We start from the raw sequence: 21,468 nt of genomic DNA on the forward strand, positions 1-21,468 counted from the left end.
AACGTTCAACAAAAGATGGCAAAGCCCCCCGCGTATAACACGAATACGCCTTAGGGAAAGTGAAGTGAGGTTTGAACGAAAAAAATTTCGTCCCGCGGGATCACGAAAAGAGACGAAGTAAAAATTCCCAGCAATTTTCAATTAATTTAATTATATACAATATGTAAATTAATTTCGAATTTAATTTATTTTCACGTATTCTTGCACCCTTACCTCGGGTTCCTCGGTTTTGCGTAAAATTGCAACGGCACGTGATCGTAAAAGAATTTACGATACGGGTTTATTTGCAATTCCAGTTCCCAGAGAGCAGTAGGGGGAGGGGGAGGAGGTAGGATGGAGATGAGGGTTGGGGTCAGATCGTAGGCGCGAAGAGCCCTTGGCCAACCAAGGTCCTCGAGCGGTTCGCCGGGGTCGAGTGTCGGGGAGGGTGGTTTGGGTTTTATTAATTCCAGAACGACCGCACAACGCTTTTCGAGGACGGAAGTAAAGGAAGCTGTTGCGCCCCGTGTAGCGCCTTTAAGACGACGATGAGTACGGCAAGCGTTGGGGCGTGTTCCATTATTCATTCGCAGGGCGAAGAAGAAGGGAGAGGCTGAGAATAACTCGCGGGGAATAAAGAGCGCGACGTCATTAAATTATTTAAATTCTCATTCCATCCCTTGCTTGCCCGCAATCAAATTACATTTACCAAAGGGGCGCCCTTCGTTTCGTTTCACTTCACTCCACTTCATTTCAGCTTTCCACGAGTGTCGTGCAGCGAGCGATGCACAACTTTGCAGACAAATGGAGGACGTACGTAGTGAGAAGTCAAGGTCATGCATGAAGAAGGAGGAAGAGAGGAGAGGAGAAGAGAGGAGCTGAGCCGAGCTCAGCCCCGTTTTTACTGAAACGAAGCGAAGGGTGGAAGCGGGGGAACAAACACGCATCGTTGCCACCCCCCAAAAGTTTATAGGCACAGAAAGGACGGGGAGGTTTGCGTCACGCGGTTGCGTGCGAGGCCTTCCTTTGTCGATCCTGCTGTCCGAACCTAGAGGTACGAGGTATAAGGTACGAGAAAGGAGAAATGCGAAATGAGAAAACTAGAAACAAGGAGCGAGAGGCATACGAACCTGCCTCCGCAGCTTGGCACCAATTTCCCAAACCAAGACGAATTTCCTCGGCTTCACTCTCTCCCACTCTCTTCTCCGGGGTCCAAATTCCGGGTACGCACCTGGGGCGTTTTCAATATCCGCTATTGCACGAAGGGCAACCGCCATGCCACCCATAGACCCGAAAACACAATCAATACTTGCGAACCGACAAATTATCTCTGGCTCTGCTCATCCACCCGATGATCCTTCAAGCCACACTACGAGGCCTGCAAATGTGACGTTTCATATTTAAGAGAACCGGAGTACGAACTGACTTTGATAAATCGTCAGAAAACAGGCTTCTGAAGTGACTTCCTATACAACGAAACTTCACTCCTCACTTCGGAAGGACGAAATGAAAAAACGGTACTTTTCTGGATTACTTATCCATTCTGTGTACCAACCAGACACCACTATTCATGGTTTTCGAAAGCTTGAGATTCTATCGCAGAGCTTTTCTTTACGCAAAAATTGAGATACCAGTGTGTTCTCCTACCTCGTGAGCGAAACTAGATCCGAGAATGGTAGCCGGCTAACGGAAGTTCCTAGGTACCTTGAACTAATAACACAAGCTAGACTAGCTTGTTTTGGAACAGTACACAGCTGGGCGGTCGGTCCGCAATATCCGCAACTGAATCGACTCGTATCAGTTTCGGAGGTATCGTCGACGACCCTCGGGAAAGTTATGCTTGGAGGAAATTTCGCGTAAGATCGTTGACGTTTCCCTGTTTTCGCGACCCAACGCATTAGGAGATCGAAAGGATTCTCGTCATTGGTCGGATCATGCATGATAAAACTGAAAGAAACGAAATATAGCGCGTGATTTTCGGGCAGCTTTGAAAGCCGAGCCATTAGCCTGCAGGCCCGAATCAGCAGTTAATTGACTACTTTCCTTCACCGTGCTATTTCTCTGCTGGTAGAATTTATCGCTGCCCTGAATCTGGCGGTATTCAACGGGTAGAGAGTAGATTGGTGTTGGTTGCCAATCAAGAAACACGGCATAAATCATCTCGCTCCGCCTAGTATACGCTACCGTTGATGCATTTTACGAGTTGGAATATTTGTGATGCATGCAGCCACTTTTGAAATGAGGGTAAGTATAGGACTTCGACTTGGGCGCCTGGCACGCCGCGGGTAAGAGTGTGACGCTGGAATATTGTTGAAAGGAATGTTGATGATCGACGAGTTGGTGCATGATCTAATTTCATTAGGAAAAAGTGAGAGAGAGAGAGAGTTATGTAAAGGGGCTTCATCGTGTGCGTGCGATAATTAAAGAGGCCAGTTATCGTGAATCACTCTTTTATCTGGAGATACATATCATCCGAGTTTGGCTACGTGTTCCCGGGGCTGATAAAAGCGCCGGTATACATTACAGCGCCTTTTGTCAACTATCAACTCGCACTGTAGTCCAATGTGTTTCGTATATTTCGCCCACTTCGCATGAAACGCCTATACCTACAGGAAAAACGTTGAAAAGTTGAAACTTTTTGAGGAAAGTGCTATACCGACTCGAATTTCCCACCCAACCACCCACCCCTTTGCTTCCATCCCGAAAACGAGAAGTGAGAAAAAAAAAATTCAATTCACCCAAAGTAATACGACAGTAGCAGCAGCAGACGAGGGATCTGATGTCACGTGAAATGGACGGGGTGTTGTTTTCCCCGGTACCGTCTAGTAGCTATAACCAGTGGTTCGGTGCAATTGATGTTTTTGAGTAAGCAACCAGGTGGTGTTATACGTTTGGCTGAGCAAATCCTCTCCTGCATCCTTCCGTCTCTTGCCCAAGGAAGAAGTTATATTCCTTTTCAAGATTTACGTCTATACGTGTCACGGACAAGAGCTTATCAAGTCTGAAAAACTTTTGCTTTTAAAGTTTCGACAATACGAAGGCCTGTATGAATAAGTATTGACACTTGACAAATGTGGATTTTTTCACGTTTGATAAATAATTATCATGCTCCGACAGCCGTCTTTTGACACCGATCGAAACCGTTTCGTGCAGAATATATCTTTGCCGGAGAAACGTTATTCTCTGAGTCCCTTGTCACGGGGCGGCGGGTCGACAGAGTGATATGGAAATGAGGAGAATATGGACGTGTGCCTTGGAGGAGGGAGAAGAAAGAAGGTCGTGCTTCATGGCACGGAAACCGCGTGGCGGGGAAGGACGCCGCTCTAATCTGTTTCAAGTAACGACATTACAGCCATCGGTCAATTGGAGATTTGAAACGCCTTCGAACCGGGGACGAATTTCCGTGTGTACGTATATATATCGGGATCAGAGGTTCGAGAGGTAAAACTTTCCCACCACTCGACCCACCCTGACCTAATGAAATTGGAAAGGAAATGAGGTTCGGGATGCCGCAACGCCCAAAGCTAGACATAAGCTCTACTAGCTCGCTCTTGAAGCATTTCAACGATCCATTTTTTCCAAATACACGCTCTCCGACCGAATCTCATGTCCGTTTTTGAATCGGTATGATGCCCATTCAAAAATAGATAAAAATAGATAAATATGGAATTGCCTCCGCAAAGTAACTGGGTATCTTATGTCGATTATGAACAATCTTCCGGTATTCCAAAGTCATGTATTATATATAATTCATGGATAAGAATGAGTAAACAGCGTGAAACGAAGTAGAATAAATTACTGTGCAAACGAACCTTGGCGTTGTGTGGATTTCCGCAAACTTACTCGGCGGTAAAGAGGGTAAAGAGAAGAAGGTAGGGATGTGGCCCTGTAGGGTTTTAAGGGAGGTTCAAAACAAAGCCCTCTCCTCCTCATCCTCCTCCTCCTCCTCCTCCTCGCAGCAACTCATATTCCATCCGAGGTGAACATACACACTGTCGGTTGTCGCTCCATGTCGCTTTTCCCAAACCACCCGCCGCGCCATCCGGACAACGCACCCCAGCAACAACAAAGACAAATTCCCCATGTAGTATGCCAGCAACGAAGCCTGGGGGCAAGCTCGTACAAGGTGTTCAAAACGCTCCGAGTTCCGCACATGCACGATGCTTTTGCATGGACGTGGCGACGTGACGCCACGACGAGCCCAAGTGCCTGGCAACGTCATTGGTAGTGCTGGGCATGCAGTGACGTAATTATGAACTCGTTACGGACAGATTTCAGGACCGGCCGTAACATTATCGTCCTGGGTCTGGGTCCAGGCCACGATGCGGTTGTACGATTAGGCGCGAGGATTTCCTCGTGAATAGTTTAAGCCTCTAGTCAAGAAATTTCTCGGGATAATCCTCGAGGCTCACGGAATGACAAACGGGCCGACCCAAAAACGCATCGGTATTTCCGCAGAGTGACGAGGATATTTCTCACCGAAACTGAGGGGCATCTATATATGCACACATGTATGTATCCATACATCGACACTCTAAACTCTCCATAGCGACGAGCTGCAGACAGTGTGAAACGAAAATCAACCCACTTTGGCCAGTTCAACACCCCCGACAACTGAAGCAACCCCGGTTAAACGCTGCCAAGCCGCGTTTACAACGTTATTCAACGAAATTGAGGAGCCGCCGGAATTCTCTCGAGTCCTGGTCTATAACCACAACTTCCACGTGGTATTTCGACGATAATTCATGAACCCAGCTCTCTGCCTTAATGCTTTTACTTAAACCATTTCTGCGACTTCTTCACTTGACCAATTGTTTGAGCGATAGTTGAAATGAGAAACCGGAAACACCGCGAGTGGCAACATTTTTCTCTTCACCTTCTCCCCTCTTTTTCACCAAAAGTCTAGATTGTGTACCTGCATTATTTCTACGCATTTGCTATCGCCAACGGAGAACGAACGGTTAGTCAGGGTAGATTGGGATCGTTGAATAAATTGCTCGATACTTGGGGAGCGATGCGAGTAAGTAAACACGAGGTGAAACTTTGAAGAAGGTTGAACATCTCGTTACACGCTCAGCAAAGTAGAGGATTTCTCGTAGAGTGCATCATCCACCACGAGAATTACAGAATTTAAACTCGATACCAACACAACTTAGATCTAATAATCATGACGTGGTAAGATTTGAGATGCCAAGTTTATGCAGGTCACTTGAAACACCGCGTGAAAAATGCTGACTTCGAATTGTCAAATTGGCCGAGATTAAAGGCTTGACGAGAAGCGTGTCTTGTCTTCGATCCACATCCACATCCTCTTTCTCTTCTCCCTTTCATCCCCCCCAAGCTGGGACGTATAAAAATACCAACCCCAGGATCACGGAGTGGCCCACGCATCGACGGCGGAGATTTTTCTCGTATATCAGCGACCGGAAGTCGGGCTCGGATATCCGCACCGTCTTTTAGGTCAACAGAAAAATCTGCAAGTTCCGACCGGCAGGTGAAACTCCCCCCCCCCCCCCCCCCCCACCCAAATGGGTGCCAGTTAGCGGAAGAGGGTGTTCGCTTTTTCCGGCTCAAAACACGCCCTTCTATCTCACCTGTGTAAAATGTGTCACATGCATACGTGTGTTTACTACACGTGTGTTGTCTGCGTGTGGGATATTCGCAGAAACGTAAAAATTTACACGGTATGTTGTCCCGCAGTGCGTATATTATATATGTATAAGGTTTACACGTATATTAGGGAGGGATTCAGAGACGGGAAATTCAACGTGAAACGCGAGACGAAAATCTGTACAAACATTTTTATCATTTTTATATAACCCAGTGCATACATCGGAGCGAGTCACTTTCGTTTTGATTTCTCTTCCTTTCCTCTCGTTTCTTTTTTTATTATTTAAAAGAAGAAAAAAAAAATTTTTTCTTTCATTTTCACCTTTTTTCTTTCTGTCCTTGTCCCCTTTGTGCGAACGAATTTTTTTGTTCGGTTGTCAACATTTTTCCTAGGTACTACGAACAAGAGAATATAAATTCTTTGAGATTTTCATCAATGAATATTAAATTCTGTCACAACGTTGCCGTTTCCCCACACCATGGAATTCTGTCATACGATAAGATTTTAATCCTTGCCGTTATTCGTGAGAAGAAGTAAAATAAAACAAAAAAAAAAACACCAACATTACACACAAGGAAAAAACCTGCAAGTATAATATTACAGATACTTGCAGTGAGCCTAATAAATATTTCAGAGAATGATCGAAAGATTTGTAAAATTCAAAGTGCACTGACGTGTTATATACATGAAAAAACAACACAAAAATGCAAAGAACGCGAGAAAGCGATTAGCGTGTATATAATAATTCAAGCAAAAGTATATATATATATACATATATAAATGTACAGTCAAAAATTCCCGGTCCATGATCCCAGCGATAGCCAAAGCCTCCTGCGAAGTTGGCAAGCTTCTGAAAACACTCGGATCGCTTTGTTTTCGGATGAAACTATAACGAAACTGCACGCGATAAAGTTAAAGTTAACCTCGGCTCCGTCATATATACAGACATACACGTATATGTAGACGTACGGTATACGGATATGTACAAACGATCGTCGCATTGGGTTGTCGCAGCAGCAGTACTTACTCGTGAAGCAAAATAAGATTTGATAAAAATGAAAAACGCTCTCTTGAAAGCGTAAAATTGTTCCGAGTACTTTCGTTATGAATTTTTAAAACGCTCAGCCTTGAAAAAAAGGAAGAAACAGAAAAAAAATAAAGAAAAAGAAAAAAACCACCACCACCGCATTAAAAAAACCGTGGGGGAAAAAATGTTTTTTTTTTTTTTATTATTATTGTTTCAAACTTTTTTCTCTTTTCTTTTTGCACTCGTTACATTATTAAAAAAAATTTACCGCTAAGTGTCTCGACCGCTTCATGGCAAATTAAAGCTCTGCACGTTTGCAGGGGTGTGTTTGTGTGTGTGTGTGTGTGTGAGGATAAGGGGAAGGGCAAGGGGAAGGGGATGTTTTATACAGGTGTGCCGCGTGTATAATCAGCGGTACGGATTTAAAGGGCGATTAGAGATTAACGCTTTGAAAAACATGAGGGCCGCGACGCTGTCAGTGTCGTAAGGTTTTTGACAATGGGCATTTGGAAATGCCGGTCGGTGGTGAAGAGAGGACATTCCGTAAATAATTTCTACTTCGGCGTTAATTTAAATGACAAACGGAGGAGCATCTTCTTTGCCACCTCTGTTGCTGCCGGCGATGCCGCCGCTGTATCTACTGTGCTGCGATATATTTAAACGTATGCTTGGATAAACTTGGCTTATGCAGTAGGCAATTTATGATAAACCATCTGGAAGAGAGATTTAGCCACGGTCACCGCACCCGCCCATCAACGAACAAAATTAATAAACCAGGGAAGTTTGAAAGAACTCAACTAAACAATGAACAATATTTCGCGAAGAAATGAAAATGTATAAAAAAAAAAAAAAAACAATATTAAACTGAATTTACGTATATATCCAAACCTTATGTATGTACATAAACGATACCTACCTATGTAAGTATCTTTCGATTGAAGAACAGGAAAATCAGTCACCGAGATGTAAATATATAAATTAGAATATAAAATGAAGGTAGAAAACGAGTAAAGAGGATGAAAGCTAAATTTGTCCAACGCTAATTACACCTTGAATACCTACGTATAGGAGGTGTACATACATAATGAATTAACTTCAACGCCTGGAATTAAGCCGGCTTTGGTATCCCGATTTGTGGTTTTAAAATGATACGAAGGTCACTGAATAGTAGTTCAAAATTGGCCAAGACCTATATATTGAAAAATATAATTTATTTATTATTAAACCAGTTCGCGTGCTCTCGAGGAGTTAACTTAGCATCAAGTATATATTAGATATGTTCGAAGGTTGCTGTTTCGGCGCACGGAAGAGACGATCCACCTCCTAGCTCTTAACTTATTCCTTACTCCTCATCCGTTCCTCCTTCATTCCGTTCGATCGAGTATCTTCCCAACTTAAAATTTTATTCATTTTTTACAGTCTAGGCACTTTCCACGGTTCTGCGGTAGAATGGCACAAGTGTTCCTTAACCTCGAGTCTCCTCCTCGTCGTCGTCGTCGTCGTCGTTATTCGCTCTCGCAAACTTTCAACCGTTAACCTCGCGCCCCGTTGGCAGTATAAATATAGTTTCTATTTGGCCAGGCAGTCGGTCAGGGAATGAAAAGAGAGATATTTGGAAGGTGGTAAAAAGTGAAAAAATAACGGACTAGACACCGGCTGGCTTCGTATGGCGAATCCACGATTAAACGGTTTCGCGTATTACCCGCGAAGGATCACCCTTCAGAGGAATGGAGGGCGAACCACGTCCGTCGATAATCAAACCGGAAGTTAGATATCCCCCGGCGGAATGGATTTATATCCAGCTGTATATATATTTTTTACCCTCTCTCTCTCTCTCTTTCTCGCTCTTTTCCCGCGTAATTGAAAAGGGATTAGGTCGTCTATCGACGATTGATTCCTACGGGGTGAGCATGAAGAATCGTCCCAACACATATATTTCGAAGCTTCGACTTCCTTCCTTCTTTCCTTCGTTTCTTCCTTCCTTCCTTCCTTCCTGCTCCGCGTGTATAACCGACTACCGCACTACCGGGCTGATACTCAAATACTCACCCCAAGAGTTCGATACCTCGCCTCGCCTGACTTTCCGATCTCTCATTCGCCGCAGGGTAATGGGAAAATGAGGGCGTGGCTCGTGCCGAGGTAGAGGGGAAAAAGTGCGGCTAAGATTGAGGGAGGAAAACCCGTGTCCGAGTTCCCCCTCCCCTCTTTTTCTCTTTCTCTTTCTCTATCTCTTTTCATCACTGAATAGATAGAGATTCGTCATCATTCTTCATCCTCGCGAACTCTAGTATCAAACGATCAAGAATTCCGCACGAGATCGTCCGCTCGCTCTCTCAAGATCACGAGAGAGGATGTGGAAAGAACCGCAAGGGCGGCGGACTGCACCCCCTCCCCCCTACCCCCCCCCCCCCCCCTCGATCCCCAAAAACTGAAAATAAATCCAAGCATGTGTAGAGGTATTATACGTCAGTCGTCCGCAGAGAGCAGCAGCGTCCCTTTCAAGCCCAGGGAGAGAGCATTTGTCTGTGAAGGATGAAAAGTGATCCGAAATGTCCAGCTAGCCACCCTCCTCAAGGTCGGAGGGTCTCAGCATCCAACAAATACCTCATACGTTCCCTGGACGGACCATCGGGCGACGGACAAATGACGTTGAAATTCGTTTTGCCCAGGGCAGCAGCAGCCTGTTCCAGCAGGCATGTAATGTCAGCGATCATCGGAACCCACTTTTTCATCCCAGGTTACATGCATATTCATGCTCCTTGACCCCGACTCTTAGGTATATACCGGGACCATCTCTAGAAACTAAACAGGAACTGCGCATGCGCGAAATGATTCAATTTCATTGGTCAGCGAAATTGCCCCGCGGAGTAATTTTCGTCAGCTAACCAAGGCGACCAACGTACACGAAATGTGACAAGGCTCTGAATATCTCGAGCGTAAAGTAGCGTATTGAGGTTATGTTGATATTTATTCCTACTTATCGTGAATTTTCTACGAAAAGTGTCATTCAGCAATACCGTAGTTGATATTAGAAGATATTTAATCGACACAATAAAGCCGTCAATGGAGAAACAAATATCAAAAGCTACAGAAATTGGATCAGTTATTTATTGAAAGAAGAAATCTGAAATTAAATGTGGAACGTCATCAACGAGTGGGAGTCTAGACAAACTGAGGCAGGTAAGTAAAAATATTGTTTATTTCAAACAGATTCTTTATTTACATAAAATTACAAATAAATGGATTGTTGAAACCCAGTAGAAGGTTGCTCCAGAGTAGATTTGTTACAGTGCAGTGCTCCGGAAGCCAGTAATCAGTGCCAATGAACATGAAATATTAAAATAAAATCAGTAACAAGGAATAAAAGAAATAGTGTATCTTGAAACACAAAGCTTAGGAGTGCAAAAAGTAGCAATTCGTTTTTCTGTCGCAATTTATTGAAAATTAGTGGTATTCAAAACAATTAGAAGCTCTTGTCTGATGATAATATCTTTTAATATTTTCAGGTGGGAAACAAACATCATCGAAGCGAGACTAAAGTTGTCAGGCGTTGAAGCGTGTAAGTAAATTTCTGATACTATGATATTTGCATATTACAATATTTTCACATGTATTCAATGATAAAATTCGTTTGTTCTGACAGACTTGAAGTTTCAAGTTTGGATAATAGGATGAAAATCATACCTTACCTGATGGTCAAAACGTTTTGGTGGCTAGGACCCTAGTTTCTCGATTGGTGCCACCGTTCCAACCATCGAACCTGGTTGTTCCGTTGTTCCATTAGACAACAGGTATCCGAAGGAATTTCTTCTGGTCATCGCCACCTTCTGAACATCAGTCGTGGCAAAATTGAAGAGCACGACACACTACAGATCATGGTGTTTGAATATTCCATCATTTTAGATCTATCGAGCCAATAGTAAAAAGTTTGTTATTCAACAATTGCTGCTAACTAATTTTACAGAGCAATCATTCCGTGCACCATTGTAATCCAAGCAGTATTATTGGCCCGCATTATTTTTCAAATGTTATTTTCGGCAGTTTTGATATTTTATTTTTCACTCTCTTGGTATTCAATTCAGATGAATAGTGTTTCAAGTGTTAAATCAGATTCCAAGGATGAATTTTGATGTGTAAACTGAACCAATCTCAATCTAAAAATGTTGGATAACTTCAGTTGAAAATGTCTTTAAAATCAATATTAATCGACAGTATCATCTGACTAGCTAGTTGCAGCTATCATCCGTGCTTGAGCCTCGTTCAACCCCAGCAAGGTCTAAGGAATGCATTCACTTACTAGTACACATTACAAATGATCACTTTGTCTACAATAGGACTTACTTGCTGGCTAACTTTTTTATGATGAATCTTTATCAGGGAGTCATCCGGTAACTTATTGAAAGCTTGAAACCAGATTCAATTTTATACTCTTACAATGGTCCTTCATTGAAACTGAGAGTTTGTGAATCTCCATTTATTACAATTAATTCTGCATCCCATGTTAACACTGTTCGAAACAAAAAATCTCATCCTAAGATTGGAAATGGAATCTGCAATGCAAAAGTTATCTAGTGGCACAAGTTAAAAACAAAGAACCTTATAACGGTTTCTGCGACAGAGGGATTCCTTCCGGATATTCATGTTACTGGATGATGTTCGGAGCACTATGAACAAGATATTGTATTGGATTTAGGTTTAAGTAAATATTTTCATGGACTTCAGTGAAAATTAGATATTCATTTGTTTCAAAGGAACAAGGGGTACAATGTTGAATCCGATAAGTCAATATTTTCATATGAATGTTCTGAACATTACTCTAAAACATGATTATCCTTAAAGTTAATTACTGAGGCACATTTTGAAAATGTTGATTTTTAACTTGTGTCACAGAATGTTTCTGAGTTTTACTCTTCGGATTAGATTTCTTTAGATTAGATTTGAAATTGAAAGAAACCGTAAGATCTACAACTTCCTTTTCCAACCAACAAAAGTGGCCGATGATCTCTGCATGTGTCATGAATTGAATGGGAAGAGAAGACATCAGCTAACAGCAGAGATGCTATTATTTTGGCTGTATTTTCTGTTGAAAGAAAAAAATTTCATTGTTATTCTTAATGTATGAAGTAATGAAAATGATTTTTGTCAATGAAATTGTCCCCACCTACCTGCTTCGTTTCTTCCAAGCACCCAACATTTGAACAGATTTCTTGTTTCAATCGAATAGGACGAATTTTCAAAGAGCATCAGCATTAAATTCCGACCGTTCTTTGAACAATCAATTTTCAATAACAAATGCTTCCCAAGCCTTTCCGAGTGACTATCTCAATAACTTGAGATTCTAACCTCAAAAATGCATGTGAACTACATCGCCGACAGAAACAGAGTTTGACAGCAGGGTCTCGGGGTGGCCAGACTGCACGGACGGCGGATTTAAATTCGCGCATGCGCAGATCCTGTTTAGTTTCTAGAGATGGTCCCGGTATATATATATATATAATACGAGGGAAAGAACGAGAGAAATTTTTATCGTTATTCCACCGTTTTTCCACCCTCTGCGAAGGTAAAAAGAAAAGAAACGAGAGAGAAAGAGAGACAAATAGATAAAAAAAAAAAAAAAAAAAAAAAAAAAATAGGCCCAATTTTACTTACAGCTGCGGATGATTAACGCGAATATCCCGAACTGCTCTTCAATGTGACAGTTCGGTTGCCTGTTATTATTGCGTTAGTTGCTTTGCGGATCTGTTATGCGCGGCATTATATTATATACATAGAGAACGACGGGTATCCTATAAATTTATCGACTTCTGTGACGCAGCATTTTCCAATGGTATTGGACGAGATGAAATATGTCTGCATCGTGATCTCCGATGGATAGATTATTAACGTTCGGTGGGCACTCGCCTCCGAGGTAGGTGCAGGGGTCCATACCACTCACGACGCTGTAATATACCTTTCAGAAAGCTTCGCAGTTTCCTGATACTGCTGCGGTTTTATGTCCTGCTCTTCGACCTACGGCGCCGTTCCTCGGGCAAAGAGAGAAAGGAAGAAGGATCGGCGGGAAGCTGCATCCAGTACGGATAGAGATGGCGAGACACCGGGGAAAAGGGGCGAATCATCTCCTCTTTCTCCTCTCCTTCTCGTCTCCTCCTCGTCCCTAGTGGCATAATTATAGTCACGTCGATGTCTGACGCCGTCGTCGCCAACGTTGCGACCTCGTTGCTCCGACGGTTCATTAATCCCCCCTCCTTTCGCCCCCAAATCAACGTCAAACATCATTCCACACCGTCGAAATTCCCGACTAATTGGTCGCATACCAAACTGTCGCTGGGTGTCCACGAAAATCAATCCTGAATAGATTTGAACCACCGGTTTTCAGCATCAACGCCTCTACCCTCCCTCCCTCCCTCCATCCCTTTCTGTATCCGCGACCTCGTCAGTGCAGGTACGGCGACAGTCGAACGTAGGTAGGTAGGTAGGTAGATTATGGCATACGCTGCAGTATCCACGAGTTTCCGCACTTGTTCGAAACTTTCCTCGTCTACACCTGTCAGAACGGTGGAAAAGTAATGTGGAAAATTGACAAAGTTCAGGAATTACGATCGTCGCGTCGTCTGAAAACGTGCACTGCAGAAAATAGTTCGATGGTTTTTTTTTCTTTCATCTTCTTCTTATTCTTTTTTTTTTGCATTCACCTTCGGTGAATAATTTCAACAATTTATCGAATCATATCGACAAATAAAAGCTTTCCATGAATTGAAAAATGATCTATATATATATATGTATATACCTATGGAATTTGCAAATTTCGGAAATGAACGAAATTACATCGTTTGTATCCCAGGAAGAAAAGTGAGATTATTCTTAACCACCATCTGTCTGATATGGTACCAATTTCGCATGATAAATTATGAAAACGCAAATCATAAGAAAGATGATTGATGAATCCATCCAAGCTGGAAACAAATTGAGGATGGCCCGCGCAGGTTTCTTCTTTCGGTATATGTATATAGCTACCTAAACCGTATTGTTCAGAGGCAGAGCTTTGTGTCTCGGTGTCCCGATCTCGGCAAAGAAGGAAAATAATAATAGCACTAATGACGATAATGACAACGGCGACAATGGTAACGAGGAGGAGGAGGAGGAGGAGAAGGTACTTTTGTGTTTTTCGTAGGTAGATTCACGTGCACCTTTCCAGACTTATGTGCGGAGGAAGCTGAGTGGAAGACGTGCCCCGTATCAAGTTAAAAAAGAACTTTAATTAGATGCCACGAGTTGTTTGTGTGTTCTTCTTCTCCTTTCTTCTTATCTACTATTTTCCCACCACCGTCGCATCTCTTCTCTATTCAGCGTCCGTTTTCTTCCTACTTTCTTTCTGTTTTTCTTTCTATGCTTCTTTTCTCTTAAATGAAGAATAATAATTAGATTGAAAAATACAAGGCTTCTGAATTACTGAACTTGTATACCAAGTAGCCGAACTTTGCGCCAACTCAGAGATATAATTATACGAGAAATTATACAAGTGCACGGTTGCATTTTCGTGCATATTGGAAGTCTTCTTCTTTTTTCTTTCACCCACCATTCCATCGGCTGCACTTTATACGAAAGTAAAATTAAGGAAAGGACTGCATCTCTCAATATTAGTGCATCGTACCAGCTTGTTTTCTCAACCACTGTCCAAGGTTCGAAAGTACGTTTCTTCTGGTTCCGCATTGTTTGGACATAAGATAGTTTGATGAGTCGACGCAGCATATCCGTACTACTGGCGCTAACATTTCGTCAAATGATATTCATACTTGGCGTGTTTGGCACAAACAACAAACATACATCTACGGGTGTTTGGGGATGGTAAAAACGGGGATGGTAATCGGTTGTTTTCCAAACAAGTAGACGTTATCTGTTCCGAAGCGCGTTTACATCAAATAACAACTTCCGAGGCAACATGCTACTGGAATGCTTGAGTTCATCACGATTTCGGTACAAAGTAGCCATGAGCCGGTATTAAAAAACTTCCTTATTTTTTTTTATTCTCTATTTTTCATTAGTGTAAAATTCCAGATAGCGCGCCAGTAATTTTCTTTTTTTATATAGAATTTTAAACTGAACCCGCGTAGTTGAATCTAGAAATAAAATTAAGCGACTCGTACCTACGGCAGTGAAAGTTTCTCTTTTCACCAATTACGTTTTCCCACCGCTTTCTAAATTTTGACTTTTTATTTCGTTCCATTTTTTTATTTCATCTTTTTTACACTGAAATTTTCACAGGCGTGTAATTATCTAATACGGAACGTGCAATTATTTAATAACGTAACGTAATTTGCACCTAGTAGTATTAACCCGAGATCGTGTTTCCTGAGGGCGAACGGGTTCCGGTTCGGTGTTTTAATTTCGCAAGCTCGTAAGTCCTGCGTAATCCGCGATTCGTAGTCAGGCAAGCGCTGTTGGTTTTGCGAGCCGAAGAAAAGGCGGGGAAAAAAGCTCTCCATAACGTTTCATCGGTATAGAGGACAAAAAAAAAAAAAAAAAGGCAGCTAGTATAGAGGTATGTATAGACCTGCCTCATACCCATAAGTACAGAGAGAGGTTTTCGCCGAGGGGATTATCCCGGTTAGAAAAGAAACCCGGTGAAAAAAAAAAAAAACGTTGTCTCGTAAAGTTTTCGGGCTTGAACGAGGGGAAACCGCAACTTTGACTAAAGTCGTCGACGAGCGCAAATATTTACCAACGACGGGAAAATCTCTCGTTAGGATATTCACAGAGTTACCAAATGTGTATTTACTCCCCTATACTTAGAGACGCGCGACGAAGTCGACAACGTTTGTTGCAACGTCGAACGACCTGGTTCCTTCAGGGAGCAACATTCACGATAAGTTCGAAACTAAAGATATATATACGTCGAGTGATCAGTGTTTGCTGTTAGTGGAAAGCGGATAACCATCCATGACGTCACCGTTGAAAAAATTCTAAAACATCAACGATTATTGGGCGATTCAAAAATGATTTTTTCTTTTCTTTCCCCCTCAAAGTTAAAGTTGAAAAAGAAAAGAAGAAAAAAAAAAAAAAAAAAAAACCACTGAAGATGCGAAGTGGCGAACTTTTTTTAAGCTTGCATCCTTACAGTTTTGATTCGAAGAAATATGATGACGCCTTGTGAAATTATCACGTTACAATATATTCGCCTCGTGTCGATAATCGTAATTTCACGAATGGCGCCGATCAGTTTTTTTCAAAACTAAAAAAATCTTTCAATGAGTTTAAATAAACTTTGCGAGTTTCCGAAATATCGGTTCAAATTCTCAATATCAATCATCAAATCCACATTCATCCGCGATACGAAATCTTCAAGCAATCTTCTTTACATACATATATAATACCCGTACCAAAGAGAATTCCGAGAGTTTATTTTCGAAATTACAACGAGTCGGTATACCGTTAAAATATTTAAAATTTCTCGGAGGTTTCTCGTCGACGAAGCCTGCGGGAGACGAGAGTTAGCTTAGCTACTGACTACAAGGTATGCTGTAGGTATATATAAACGTTCTAAAGAGTAACGCAGCTAGTTTTACACGTAAGTTGTATCTTTACTATCCTGTTACATAAATGAGTGAAAAAAATTCTACGCGGCTCCGAAACGTTCTCTCAATATGTAATTTTTATCTTTCAACTTTACTAATTCTTTCCACCCAACTCGTCGAAACAAAATCACCCCAAACAATTAAGCAAAAAGCTTCTCACTCTTCACCTTCGTCGTAATATTTCGACGAGCTATATAACTTACACGTCAATGAACACGCGTATACCTAAATATAAATCATTAACGTACCTACACCTATCCGATGGTGAAAAGGGTGCGGAGGGAGGAAAAGGGTCGTGAGAAAAGTCCAGGTGATAGTCGAGAGAACATTGCCGGTCATACCTGCCGGGAATAATAATTCCAGGAAGGTATAAAGGATTGAATCTCTCTATCACGGTGGAGATTAACCCGATTCGCGTGTCGCCGTCTTCCCCGTTTGTTCGAAATCACGCGGCGGCCTTCTCCGTGGGGGGGGGGAGGGGGGGGGGGATGAAATTGCGATCCGCAGAAGTTTGCCACCCCAGATTTGCAGACAGCGTTCCTACCCTTTTCCTCGTTATTGTTTTGCGCGATTTACGATGCAAAACATCGCGAAACGCGCCTCGTCACCTCTGAATAAGAGATGCCGAACTGCAAAACCTTCCCCTCCTTCCCTGCCTGCCTGTCGCCACCTTACGCGTCGTTTGTCGAGTTAAAGGCGTCCGTGTGTGTCTCGTGATGAATTAGCGAAAACAGCAGAAGCCACTCAACGGACTTATTAACAGTCTACATTAAATTATAAACATATAGGAATGAAAATAGTTATATAATATTATCTCGTGTGTCGAGAGATTGTAAGAATAAAAAAGCATAACTCGAAATACATGGTGTGTGAAAAATGTGAGATAAATATATATATATATATATATATATATATATATATATGGTCTCCTACATATGTGTATTATATACTCTTATATACATATATCTGTGTAAGGTATTCAACGATATTCTCCGCTGCAAGCCACCCTCGTATTTTTCCCCTAGTTATAATTGGGTAACTGTGAATAATTAAACATTCTTGTTTTTTGTTTCCGTTCCGTTTCGTTTAGTTATGTCTTTTTTTTTTTTTTTTTTTTTTTTTTTTGTTTCGTTAATGCCATTCATCTAATTTTCCGTATAATATCCCGAAGCGCGCAATGCAAACCGCACGAAACGTACGTAGAGGGTAAAAACTAAATATATATTTCCCCGTAGGTATTTGCCACCCGGTATAATATACAGTTTGCTATTGTTGCGATATTATCAAGGTAACGTGAGAGTGGAATTAATACGAGCGGCACAGCGACGGGGTCTAATTAGTGATGAAAAGGAAAAACCATTCGGTAGACCGCGCGCCAGGACTACTTTGCTGCAGCCTGATAAGCGCGTCGAGTTGCTAAAACAGGGTTATGCATTAGCACCTTAGATTATATTATTACCTAAATGTAATGGTGAATCGATGCCGCGAGTAGATATTTTGATGAAAATAGAAAAAAAAAAAAAAAAAAAAAAATTACAGCAAAGAAAAAAAAAATAATCGAACGATTCTCGCATCTCGTTCCGTTGATTTTTTTTTCTCCTTCTTCAAATTACACATTTCATCATTTTTCCATTCGATAAAGGAGTATAAATTTGCAATCTTTACGGAATAAGGAACTGTGCGAGAATTTTTAATAATAATACAATTTCCTATAACTTGCAACTTCACGATTAATATTGAGAAAATTGTGAGCGTATTTCATTCTGATAAAAAAAAAATATTTATATATATATATATATATATATATATATATATACATTACATACATATTTCTTTACGACGAAAACTCAATAAAAGTTTCTTACCTGCGCCAATAAACCCAGTAGCAAGACGATACATATTATATTAAACCTACTATAAAGAATGGCCGCAATAAAATTCCACCGGAACTCCTAATTTCTCGAGATCACGCGTCACAAGTTTTCCACCGTAATATTTGCAATAGATTTTACAACAAGCAGCATATCGCTAGATAAAAGCGTGGATGTTTCCGTGAAAAATCGTGCAGAGAAATCGGCTCTCGGGGGAGATTGTCGATTAAGAATAAGAATAACAGAGGATATTGTTATCACGTGACCGGAAATTAATTACTTTTAAATATTCATAATAAAGCGCAACGTAGGTATATATACATATATAATGTTTACATGTATTTTACATGTATATATATATACCTACCTATATAAAATATCGAAAATGAAGTAGAAGAAGCGAGACGTGTAAAGTACGGGTGCAAGAAAACAAGAACGTTTCTCCTCGCGAATATACCTACACTAAGGGAAGATTTCTCCTTTCACCCCCTTCACCCCCCGCGCTTCCGCCAAGAATACGAAGATACCAATTTCAAAAAGGGGTATTAATTCTCGGGGCTGTTAGCGCAGAGCCAAGATATCTACGTGACTCTAATTATTTCTCAAGATCTACACCCTTTCTTCCATCTCCTCTCCTCTTCTCTCCCCTCCTTCGTGATATCGTCGAACACGTTTCTTCGGGAACGACGTTGAATTTCCCATCCCAGTCATCGACTAGAGAGCCGTTTTCTTCTTGGCTCGTTCGGCATACGCCCGGTATACTATATTATATACATATATATATATAATAATACCCTTCCTAGCTCGTATATTTGGCTGACAAAATGACGAGGCCATCTTGGAAAAGCTGAGCCGAAGCTACACGGCGTAAATATACGTATACACATAATATATGTATACATACATACACATATATTTATATATATATATATACACACACCCACACCACACGCCCCAGCATATATACAAAGAGAATTTATTTATGTATATTGGGGTGAAGTCTGGGCGCGACTCGGTGTGATTTCTCAGGCGTAAACGCATACATGTCTATACGTAAAGTTTTGTCTACCGGGTGTCTCGTTTGAAACAAAATCATCCGATATTTTTACAACTTATATGTCTGCGGTAAACGAAGATCACGTTTTTGTTCCATGTCTTGTCTCCATTATTTTTGTTTTTTTTTATTTTTTTTCTATAATTTCGAACGATCTGAAGTAATCGAAGTGAAAGTCCAGGAAAGAAAAGCAATCCCTTAAGGTAAAGATGACGGCGATGAAAATCTGGGCACTGGATACCGGTTAATTAATTACGTAATATTTCCGTTTTTATTTTCGCGAGTATATCACGATTATTCGTAGTTTTGTTTTCTCTCTCGCCATGTCCGGGATACGAATATTGGCGGATACAGTTTTTGAAATCGGACACCCCGTGCACACACCGGTTGGATCGGAGAGAACTGAGCGCGTAAATTGTGACGTCGAGGGTGATGGTGATGGTGATGGTGGTGGTGGTGGTGGTGGTGGTGTACGTTGTTAGTGTTTGCGGACCGAGGAAGATATTTCGTGTATATTTGTAGTTTCATTTCTTTCTTTTTTTTTTTTTTTTTTTATAATCCACCCTATTTGTCATTCACGAAAGCCGCGGAGATTTCCAGAGCTATGTACAGTACACACCAACACCAACGCGAACCACCTTCCCCTAATACAGAAGAATAAGGAAAAAGGAGATTGTGTAAAAGCAAAAAGCCCGTTTTCCTATCTCCACAAGTGACCCGATACGATGCTACAGATTGTATCTTGAAAATTTCCTCCGTTTTTCCACCATCCACTCTTCATCCACACGAGAAAAATCAATGCTTCGAAGGTAATCAATCGCTAATTCAAAAAAGTAATCGAAAAATTTTCAATCCACTTGTCACCAGCAACGTTTCAATTTCGTGAAACTATCTATCCAGGACCAGCGCACGCAACGATTGTTTAAATAATGATCGAGAAAATAAATCACCAATCGTTCCACCGAGATGCAGACATCATAATTATACGACACGACAGTCAAGCGTGACAGAGCTGTGACACTTTGCTTTGCTTGGAGAGAGAATGATGGTCGTGATAATAATGCCGAGGGATGCCTGCACGGAATCGTTCCCTACAAGGTATGATTGAATCCAATCGTTTCAATTGAACGTGTTAAGCCGGAGCAAACCCTTCGCCCCCTTCCCCTCTCGGGATTAAAGTAAGTTAAAGTTAGGTACACAGGAGTAGCTACGCAGCGATTTCGTGCGAAGCATTCGGTGGTCATAAAACAGGCGAAGGAACGTGGGCATAAGGCGGCTATTATGCGCCTACCTTCCCACCAATTCCAGAGGCCGACATGAAATTCGATCCTTCAGTCGGGACTCGGTAGGTAGGTAGGTAGGTAGGTAGGTAGGTAGGACCTTTAGTCATTGTTACGACCGCGTGCTTATATAATTAGTATGTTTCCGTTACAATCAAGCATAGTGGGGCAGCAGAAGCTCACTTGCGCGGTCGAGAAAACTTTTTAGCCAACAATCGGAAAGTGGAAACGAAACGGAGTAGGAAGGGTGAAGGAAAACGTCAGGTGAGGAACAAAGCTCAAGAGTTTAAGTTTATGCCTCATACCCTACGCCCAAAATTTATGACTACAGTATTCGGGGCCACCGATAGCTAATTGTGATCATTAGCGATAAGGGATGGAGAGAAAAAATAGAGAAACGTAGATGCAGGGTTGTATTATGTATACATAGCTGTGTGTATATATATGTATATGGGTTATTCCACGCCACACGACCAGTGTTAAACCATTTTCTTTTTTTCTAACATTCTGATCGGTAAAAAAAAAAAACGCGATTTGAATTTTTTTCAAATTTTTTCACTAATTCGTTTATTTCTTGTAAATATTTTGATATTTGGTGAAAGAATTTGAAAAAAAATTCAGGTCGCGTTTTTTACCGAGTAGAATGTTAGAAAAGAAAAACATGAAATGTTTTTCAGATGGTTGGGGTTTAACACTGGTCGAGGTGGCGTGGAATACCCCATATATATGTATGTATACCCGTATCAGCCGTCTGACAGTCGATAAATAATTGTCCATTATCACGTACCTTGTACCACACGTGCAGAGCTGGACAATGGCGTATCACCTGTAACAAAAAGGTAATAATAATATTATCCAACAATTTTTCGCAATCAAATTTCTCACCGATATTATCTACTTTTCTATATTCTCTCTATGCCTTCCGTTTGATTAACGTCATTGTCGTAAATTTGCGGTTATGTCGGCCGATTTTCTTTTCTCTTTTATCCTCCTTTCCATTCCTTTTCTTTCCATCACGGACAAGCATCGAGATTTAAATTCTAATCAATTTATGTCATGGCGAAAAATATTTTA

General features: G+C 41.4%; 1 protein-coding gene across 1 annotated transcript in view; it reads right to left on the reverse strand.

The window, feature by feature from the left end:
- Positions 1–21,222, reverse strand: part of LOC124412368 (leucine-rich repeat-containing protein 24) — a 98,230-nt gene extending 77,008 nt beyond the window's left edge. Inside the window, exon 1 of the mRNA XM_046892181.1 lies at positions 21,182–21,222. The gene's annotated coding sequence lies outside the window, so the exon portion shown is untranslated. The remainder of the gene's footprint in view (positions 1–21,181) is intronic.
- Positions 21,223–21,468: the final 246 nt, after the last annotated feature.

The sequence above is a fragment of the Diprion similis genome, chromosome 11 (assembly GCF_021155765.1).
Source record: "Diprion similis isolate iyDipSimi1 chromosome 11, iyDipSimi1.1, whole genome shotgun sequence".
In the NCBI taxonomy this organism is placed as follows: Eukaryota; Metazoa; Arthropoda; class Insecta; order Hymenoptera; family Diprionidae; genus Diprion; species Diprion similis.